The sequence below is a fragment of the Nicotiana attenuata genome, unplaced genomic scaffold, assembly GCF_001879085.1.
Source record: "Nicotiana attenuata strain UT unplaced genomic scaffold, NIATTr2, whole genome shotgun sequence".
NCBI classification, from domain to species: Eukaryota; Viridiplantae; Streptophyta; class Magnoliopsida; order Solanales; family Solanaceae; genus Nicotiana; species Nicotiana attenuata.
Genome location: NW_017670849.1, coordinates 30,983 through 39,978, shown reverse-complemented (window position 1 = coordinate 39,978; position 8,996 = coordinate 30,983). Strand labels below are relative to the sequence as shown.

The 8,996-nt window shown below is 35.2% G+C and overlaps 1 pseudogene; it reads right to left on the bottom strand.

Moving 5' to 3' along the window:
* Window positions 1-1,620: 1,620 nt before the first annotated feature.
* On the bottom strand, window positions 1,621-5,577 carry LOC109243877 (annotated as a pseudogene).
* Between the last annotated feature and the right edge of the window lie 3,419 nt (window positions 5,578-8,996).

The following is an 8,996-nucleotide window of genomic DNA, read 5'->3' as shown; positions in this document are numbered from 1 at the left end:
GGCCCCTATGGTTGCCTCTAGCAGAATGGTGGTATAATACCACTTATCACTCAGCTACAAATATTACACCTTATGAAGTTGTGTATGGACAGAAGCCACCTCCACTCCTTCCATATATGCCTTTTGATTCTCAGTTAGATATGGTTGATAGAAGCTTGCAAGCTAGAGAAGCTACTTTAAGAGCCCTAAAACAACATCTGGAAAGGGCCCAGCACAGGATGAAGATACAAGTTGACAAGCATAGAACTGAAAGGTCTTATCAGGTGGATGATTGGGTTTTCATTAAGCTTCAACCATATAGGCAGCTTTCCCTCAAAGACCATGCCTATCAAAAACTTTTAGCAAAATTCTTTGGTCCATTCAAAATACTAGCTAGGGTGGGACCTGTGGCTTACACTCTGGATCTGCCCCCTCACTCAAAAATACGCCCCACTTTCCATGTGTCCTTGTTGAAAAAGAAGTTGGGAAACCACATTGCTTCTACTGTTTTACCTGAAGTTCATTCGGATTCTGGCCATGTATTATTGGAACCTGAAGCTATTGTGGATAGAAGGTTAGCCAAGAAGCAGGGGAGGGCCATTACTCAAGTCCTAGTAAAATGGTTCAATGCTGCACCAGAAGACAATACTTAGGAAGACCTGCACTCCTACAAGCTCAAATTTCCACACTTTAATCCTCGAGGACAAGGATTTCGAAGGGGGGAGTATTGTTACGAACCTATTAGCTTAGTGTTAGCTTACTTACAAATTCCAGTAGTTAAATTGAGCCAAGTTAGTTAATTGAGTCCAAGTTAGTTAGAGTTAGTTGGAGGGTAGTTGGGATTTGGAAGTTTCCGGAAGTTAGTTATAAACTAACTTTCCCGCCCAAACACTTTAGCATATAATCGAGCTTCTCTGTGTAATTGAAGGCTATGAAAGTGAATATTAATAAAATCTCAGTCTCTTTTCTCTCTCAACTCATACTCAAATCTCCATTTGAGCTTAGGGATCTGTTCAAGGGTAATTCTCCCATATTTTACCCTTTAGGATTCCTTTTTCTTCTGATTCTTGTCATCATTTTCACGAGATCGTATTACACAAACTGCTTCTCACCAAAAGTACTTTTGAGAAAAGCACTTTTGAAAAAAAGCACTTATCAAAATAAGCTGATTTTTGCAGCTTGGCCAAATGGGCTATAAGAATTCATAATCAAAAGGAACAATTAAAGAATTATTGAAGGATATATTTAGAAACAGAGTGTGCTGCTAATCTGCAATGCAAGAATTTATTGCAAGTTGATGATTTCAGGGTCCCGATCTGTTACTCCACTCTTTCGTTTTGTTTCCCTTTTATTCCTTGAGGTGACTTCTCCACCGAGAAGCCAGTTCTTGCAAAAAGCAAAGCATAATGTGAATGGTGGGAGGTCACACAGATTCGACCTATTCATAGTGATTCTATGACAAATACAGGATATCGACTATCTGCGGTTTGTCTAGTTCCTTAACTTCAAGAAGCCATTTTATTGACAATTGTAAAATAGCTCTGTGTTTTTTTTTTCTTCTTCAAAAGAGAGGGATATACCTATCATAGAACTACTAGATTAGTTTTAGTTATAATTCGAGATGAAGCAGGTGCACACGAAAAGCTCTAACCACATTCTTGGAATCACTAAGTATGTCGTTTACTATCAGATGATGCCACAGTCTGGATCTATTTTTTTGCAACTATGTATATCTAGAAATCATTATGTTGAACATTAAATTTTAAAAAATTTCACCATGTATCAATGCATATCGTCTAGTGTGTACACAATTTGCACTTACGACTCCCTTTTGGGCTGTTAACCTCCGAATTGATGGAGCTCGTGCCACTGATGAAGCTGCTGCTGCATGTATCCTGCAAAATTTTGAAGAAAGTTACAATCAGCTCTTCAATAACCGTCATTATATTGAGTGGGTGAAACTAAAAGTTTTCCAGCTCTCACACACCTCTTATGTACATCAACATACTCATCAGTCTCGTCTACTATTTCCTCCTGCACCAATGACAATTTTTGAATGTAATTTCCATCAGTTAGTCAAATGTGTAAAAGAGGTAACAAGAAACTAGAAGAACCTAAGGTCACCTGTAAAAGTTCTTCAAAAACATCTTCCAAAGTGATAATACCTATTACTTCAGCATCCTCAATATCATCTGACGGCTGATACGATCCATTTATCAGAGCATCACCAGATGTTGGAGGGTTTACTGCCGGTACTGTAGACTTCTCAATATCAACGACGACACTATCTGACTTTTGATCCTTTGCCATCAAAAGAGGGGTAGTTACATTAGGATGTCCACTGGTGACTACACTGTCGTCAGATTTCTCTTCCTCAACTACCAACGGAGGTTTTTTGCTTTTCCCTTTAAGCTTCACTACTGCATCAATATGACTGCTACCCTTACGGAACTCGTTTAGTATGTCATATAGTGGCATATCAGCTGGAACTCTGAAAAGATGCACGGAAAACAAGATTTGACTAGTTCATACATGTTAGAAGGCAGCAAGTAGAGGAGTAAAAAGCTGATACCGTGGAATTCTGCGGATAGAAACAGCACTAACTGGTGTCTCGGTTTTCCGAGCGAACAGTAAGAAGACTTTTTACCTAACATTACATTAAAACTATCATAATTTTACTGGAATAGCAAGATTACAAGTGCTCTGAAGGTGAGATCCAAGACTCACCAGTAGAAGTCCAATAATATTCTTCGGACTGCCTGAGTAGACTAGAACTCGGCTATGACCCCGAGCAAGAATTTTACCCATTGCTTCCCTATAATAGGGACGCAAAAGATCCGTTAGTGAACTACTAAAATTCATCTAGAAAATATTTCCAGGGTTAACATCCAAGATATACAGCTGCTTTCAGTTTATATGCATAGAGAATTTGAGAAGTAAAAACAAAATTTTAACTTATTCTACTAAGCAATTCATGCACAGTGAGCTAAGCCCTGCCACAATAATAAATGAAAGCACAAATATTTGTTTGATATAACTTCTGTAAACAGTTACCAAGAAGTTAGACCAATATACAGCTCATCTGAGAGAGGATTTTTCCTTTTCTTTTTTGTTTTTGTCAAGTTGTCACTCATCACTTGAGGATCTGGGATTAGTCTCCTTAAATTGTCTTGGCAACTCTCACCTCATGAGCTAGCTTCTGGGTTGAGTTAGGCCCAAGGTTCATATGTTAAAAACGTGTAAGAGTCAGACCCACTCCAATTTTTGGTTAACCCAATTGGGCCCCATATTATGTTGTCTACGCTCCAGTTGGCAGGTCTGGCCGTGCGGGCAAAGGGTGTTAAGTTGTCCCATATTGGCTGTGGGATGTGAGACTGCTCTCCTTATACGGTCTTGGGCAATTCTTACCTCATGAGCTAGCTTTTGGAATTGAGTTAGACACAAGGTCTATTTTCAAACTTTCCTTTGTAGGAAAGAAAATAAGAATGGTGGTCATAGGTCACACCTAAGGTTCAGTTGGCAAGAGCTAGCCTTTGATTCAAATTTCTTACAGCCCCGCCCAGAGGAAGAGGAAAATTAGCGAAAACATGAAGAGGAAAATTTTGCCTTGTTAACTATGGTGCAGTACTATTAACCACAATATCACATGCCTTTGACCCCTCAATTTAACCCCAATCAACAACCTGATTTAAATATCAAATCTTAACCTGATTTAAACGTCAAATCATGGCATGCTACGATTAAAAAGTTTCACTGCGAGTCTCCAAAGAGTGATGGGACAGTTGTGTCAGCTGATTTTTTTTCCTTCAGCTATAGAACAAATAAAAGTCTTTTAACAAGAAATTAGCCATCAGCTGAACTTTGGCAACCTAGCATAAGAAATAGCAAAACGTTTTCCTTGATAGTACTTATCAATCGCCAGATCATAATAAGTTGCAGTCACATTGGAAAAGAAAAACAGTTAAAACACTTGTTACTCCAACACTGTAAGTAAAGTAAAAATGGTGTGCAGATAGAATCTCATGCCTTGCAACTAATGACTTCAGAACCAAAGAAGCTTTGCAGGACTCGAAGAGCAGAAGACTAGGTTTGAGTAATGCAAAATCTTGGAAGAATAATGGCACCAATCTCACCAGTCCAGCTTTGAATTGACATCCAATGAAAATGTTGACTCAATGGGTGTCATGGCCTCCTCAGCAGTCTATCTACAACACAAAAGCCAAACAAAAGAGAGCACGGTCATCACACTAATGTATCAAGGTTAAGAAAATTCAAAAAAGGAAAGAGGAGAAAAAAAGAGAGTCAACTAATTCTTATCGGCTCAACTAGCAAAAGAAAGGGCCAAGAGCAAGTATTATAGATAGTGAGGTCCGTCCTGAACCATGAATCTCAGGACACTGCTAATTTAGGCAAAAAATTCTAACTGAAAATTAAATCTCTTCTCATGATGTGGTCCATTGTCACAGATACAAAGAATTCAACAAGAAACCAAGGATGTTTTAAAAGCCAAGCATTATTAATTTATAAACCTTGGTACTGGAGAAGCATGGAAACAGTCAGACAGCTTCAGTGTCTGTACCTTCTCAGTTAAATCTAATGCTCCACTAATGATTGTTGTTTCATCATGTGTAAGTTCACCTCCCTTGCCAGCCTGCAGAACTTCCCCATTAAACAATCATGGTTTCTAAAATGCTAAAGGAACTAGAAATAATAAACTACTGGTTCTGCACTCTTATTAGTACTGCAAATTAAGGATACAACACTGACCTCTTGACTGTGGATAGAAACAAGAGCTTTTAACTGAGCTCGTCTAAATAGTACTTCATTATGTCCCTAGTACGCAGTCTAGGACCTGAAATACAAACCATCACAACAGAAGTCAGTTGAAGAAAATTCAAAAAATAATTTTGTAAGAGCTCAAAAGAACTTCACCATTAGTCAAGAGATGGAGAACGTCAAGAAGAACAAAGCTTCTTCTGTTATACATTTCTTGATAAACAGATTTCAATTTTATCAGTTACTAGTATCCTAAGGCTTCAACAAGTATTCAGAACCAAGATATTTAATAATGGCTATGTTTTGGCATCTTTCGTTGACTTGGCTATCTTTACTTTTGGTACTTCTGCCTTTGAGAAATCCAACGGTTTCAAGTAAAAGAGCATACACGTCCTGCTTTATCTTTGAAACAATTAATTCAAAACTGCAATAATCACCTTCCCTATGGGATAAGCAATTGGGTAGCTTATGACCATCAGAACGCGAACAAGCCAAACAAAGTTTGCACCCACCGCAAGTCCATATCTGGTACATATTGCTTGAGGAATAACCTGCAAAACAAAAATAGGAGGAAAATAGGAACAGCATGCAAGGTCTTAAATGTTGAGATCTTAATTGAAGTCAAATGGTTCAATTTACCTCTCCAAATGCCAAGACAAAAGTTACTGACAGTATAATGGCCACATATTGGTTGAACATTTTGTCCAGATATATGGGTAGGGCCTAAAAATTTAATGATTGGAAAAGACGCAAAGACCAGCATCCTCCTCAACCACAATACGAAATTGCAAGTGCGATTGAAAAAGATACAAAAATCACCATCCTCCCCAACCACAATATGTATCTTGAACTTAGTAAATTACATATATCATAGTAATTTCTTCATATTTAATCTAGACAAGCGGCGGTCTTAGTTTGCCTTAAAATTTTTTGGATTCATTAGTTCAATTTACACATGTCGCCAAATTGAGTTGTGTTTCTCACCCCCGACACCCCACCCCTTTTTCAATGTTGTTATGCATCAATTTGTCTCGAATAAGTGATCTAATCTCTAAACAGTACTTGCAACACTTTGTGGTGGAAAAGCTACATAAGTCCCAAAAATTAGTTCAAATCTGAATAATTCTACTGCACATACCAACTATGCAAGTAAAGCTTCTCTTTGGTATTTCCTTGTCGCTCTTTCCCACCCTCACTATCTATCTATCTTGTGCACATTGGCTGAAATGTCCCATCTACTCCTGGTAATGTCCCCTCTCAACCTCCCCCCCCCCCCCCCCACCCCACACACATGCAAAAAAAAAAAAAAACCACATACTCGTCATGCTTTGCAATCACATGTTATAGAGTTTTAGTAAAGACATCCTACCGTAAATCAAGAAGCCAGAAGTTCAGTTGTTACCTCCATGGCAGCCGCATTACATAGAAGTAGGGTCACTAGAAGCTGGTGTTGCTTCTGAACAACGCGAAGTATTGTAGCTGAAAAAGTGAACATTCCATTAAAAGTAGAAGTTATGCACTGATAAGGATTCTCTCCTATAATGAGACTATATTTCAGAACTGAGTAACTGAAAGCTATTTCTGCATTTATATTTAATCCCAAGATACTTAGATTAAACATAGTTAATATCTGATCCATTTATCCTGTTTCAATGGAGAAATGAAGTTGATACTGTATTTATCACCTTACTCGACTTGATTTCCATTCAATGAGCAAATCACAATGCGCAGAGTAGTTCTTATTGATAAGTTCAAATCACTTTATTATGAGTAACAGGACTCAATGGTGGACTAAATTTTATCAGAGAATCGACACAATTAACTGAATCCAACGGATAATAGCATTGTGAAACAGAAGCAGAATCAGTTAGCAATATAAATATTCTGCTAAAAAATTAGGTACACTGGTGACAAGTTCAACAATAAGTGAAGAGTAAATAAAATTAAAAACCTGCTTGCTTTTCTCAGCGGGGGTGCGACTTCGCTGAAGTATCTCGAGATCAACGAGGCCCAAAGACATGAGGCCTAATGTCAATCCGGACATAATTCCGGCGAACAGAACTAAAAAACATGAGATCCCGGCATAGACGAACTGATGAATATAAATTATTCATGTGTTTTCATAGGTATAAATATGAATTTTTAAATAAATCATGAATAAATATATTCAATTCTCCTATATTTTCTAACAAGTTTTGCAGTGGAAAGATGAATTGAGGAAAGAATACTATAAGCAAAACAAGGAGGAAAAAGAGCAATGCACGTGGTAAACAAGAGTGAATCAAATTTTGAAGTCACAACATGAAGTCTTGAAGTTACAACATCAACTTTTTGAAGTCACAACTTCAAGACTTAAAGTTGCAACATCATCTCACATGTGCTACACATTTCTTATAAATAGACACTCATAATGTATTGTAAAAGTGTATCTTACGGGAGAAAACTAATCTTTGGTCTCTCTTTACCTTTAGTATTTTCTACTAGTTGTCTTTCTTTTAGAAGATCAATATTACTCCATAAGTTCTTTGTTTTAAATTAGTTTTTATTACTTCGTAATGGAGTAACTTCTTTTGTTGGGATAGTTGATGAAGCTTGATATATATATATATATATATATATATATTATAATACTATCTCAGTTCAATACATCCTTGACTTGAAACTTTCTTTTTATACTTTGTATTGTGCCATAACAATAGTTTTGATTAATCATTATTATCACTTCTACATATTTTTATCTCTAAGTTATTTTTATATTGATTTTGTAATTCTCACGGAGCAAAATTAATATATAATAACCAATGAAGAAAATAGTAGAGTGGGAATAATTTTTAGTAAACTATTATTCCAAGTTCATAATCTTGCTTGCCTCAGTTTTAATTCTCAAGGAGGAATTGTTGTAGGCAAGATTATTGATTTTTGTTAGTAAAAATATTCTCATGAAGTTTTTACTACCTCATAGCACAATTCAAGCAAGAAAAATATTTCGGTCTAATCGTCACTAGTTTTAACTCAATCAATCACATAACCTCACGGAGTGTTATTAATTGACTACTTCTTAGTGAGCTAAATATAATTGTATTAGCAATAAGCAATTATTCCTTAGAGAAATACATGTAAAAATTGAGATTTTATTGTAATATATTATCAAGTGAATTCAACGATTCCCAACTCTTTTAATTTATAAATCTTCCGCAAGTTCTTGGTTTTTATTTAAGTAATTAACAAGTTCTAAACCTCACTCACTTTTCATCAAATTGATTCTCTCAAATAGTAGTTGAAATATTAAAAGTCTGTAGCATAGATGTTCCAATCTCTGTGGGATGATATCATAAACTATACTAGAATTTGACAAAGCACGAGCAGAAAAATTCTATACACATTGGCCTCGTCAAATTTTTGGCGTCGTTGCCGGGGATTGGCATACATCTACTTCAGATTAAATATTTTGTTACTAATTTGAGACCTTATTATTGTTATTTATCTGTTACTATTATCACTAATTACCAAGTAGTACTATTACTGCTACTGTAATATTAATATTATCAATTTTTTTTTGTAACAACACTTTAAAAAGAAAAAAAATATTAGTACTTCTTTCTATTATTTCTATCATTAGCTTTCCTTCATTATATTTAGTGTAATTATTATTAGTACTATCACTTATTGTATCATTTTTTTTCTCATTGCCAGTACTTCGACGTATTTTTATTTTTATTTTTCAATATAGTTTGTTGTTACATATTATTATTTTCTTATCATTGTTTAGTTATAATTATTTTTCTGTCATAATATATTATTATTGTTAGTAGTAGTACTTCTATAATGTTATTCTTACTGATCACTATTATTTACTAGTATAATTTTTGTTTATAATTGATAATACTATACTATTTCAATTCATTGTTAGTATTACTACCGATGCTTACTTGTTAGTTTCATTGTTTTATATTTTTATTTTACTAGACTAATTACTAGTATTATTATCTACAATATTGTGGTATTTGTTTTTCTTTACTATTTATATTTGAAATTTACTTTAGTTTAGTTATTAATTACTAATACTATACTAGAAATTAATGTTAACTTTTTTTACTTTCAAAATTTTAAGTAGTTTATGACCCGCTCCTCTATAAAAGAATTGGCTAATTACGATCCTGAAATTGAAAGATTTATTCGATTACGCAGGAAAGAACAAATATCGTCTTCTCAAGGAGCATCTTGTAAAGAAATGGAAAACC